Source organism: Propithecus coquereli, unplaced genomic scaffold (assembly GCF_000956105.1).
Source record: "Propithecus coquereli isolate 6110/MARCELLA unplaced genomic scaffold, Pcoq_1.0 Scaffold17, whole genome shotgun sequence".
Classification (NCBI taxonomy): domain Eukaryota; kingdom Metazoa; phylum Chordata; class Mammalia; order Primates; family Indriidae; genus Propithecus; species Propithecus coquereli.
Window position 1 is genome coordinate 1968511 of NW_012141635.1, and position 1186 is coordinate 1969696.

General features: G+C 35.2%; 1 pseudogene; it reads left to right on the forward strand.

Moving 5' to 3' along the window:
- The first annotated feature begins 769 nt into the window (after positions 1 to 769).
- The window catches only part of LOC105808184, an 11215-nt pseudogene continuing 10798 nt past the window's right edge, over positions 770 to 1186 (forward strand).

Here is a 1186-nt window from a genome sequence, read left to right on the forward strand (position 1 = left end):
ATTCCTATTCTGATAGCAATTGCTCTATATTCTGGATACTTGAAGGCAAATACTTTGATTATCACTCACGCTGTTGCATGGATTGCGGAGAAAAAATTAGCTTTAAGGGTGTATTTTCTTGACTACAACATATTAACAAAGTCAAAAATTATAACTACAGCTTTGATTTCAAACTTCTATACAATAACAATTCTAGGACTAGATTTATATTAAGTGATTCACATAAGAGGAAATGTTTTCACTTTCAGAATAAGTGTTTATCTAAAATTCTTTTGGAATTGGCTCTCTAATATGATTAGATTTAAACATACTAATAACTATTTGCAGTAGAAAAGAGATTACTTGATGTATGGTAAATTTGGAATGTCTAATAAATGGGGAAGAGATGGAATGTGTTTTACACAATACTTAGAAAAACTATTCACACATTAAATTTTATAAGCTTTCAGTTTCTTCTTGGGTTTCAGAAAGCTTAAAATGTTATTGCTCCCACATTTACAATGCACAAAACACACAACTTTTCTTAAACCCATGAGAAAGCTGAGATTTCAGTCACCTGAAATTTAAGGAAAGGCAGGTGACTCCAAAGGAGAGATAACATGAATATTGCCTGGAGCAGATGTCAAACACAAGACAGCACAGAAATCAGCAAGAAGAATGTGTCTAAAATTTTTAATGTATTTCTAAAAGCCAAGTGCAGACTGGACTTGTTATATAAAACTTCTGGAAGTCACAAACATGGGAAAAATTTGCACCCATTTGCACCGAAATGGGGAAGGAAAAGACTCACATCAACATTGTTGTCATCGGACACGTAGATTCGGGCAAGGCCACGACTACTGGCCATCTGAACTACAAATGTGGTGGGATCAACAAAGAACCATCAAAAAATTTGAGAAGGAGGCCACTGAAATGGGAAAGGTCTTCTTCAAGTACGCCTAGGTCTTGGATAAACCGAAAGCTAAGTATGCGCACGATATCATCATTGATATCTCCCTGTGGAAATTTGAGATCAGTAAATATTATGTGACTATTATTGATGCCCCAGGACACAGAGTCTTTATCAAAAACATTATTATTTTTGTGAGAGGTGAAAGGTGTGGATCCTGATTCAGTCTTCTACATGTGGCTATCCAGTTTTCCCAGCACCATTTATTGAATAAGGATTCTTTTCCCCAGTGTATGT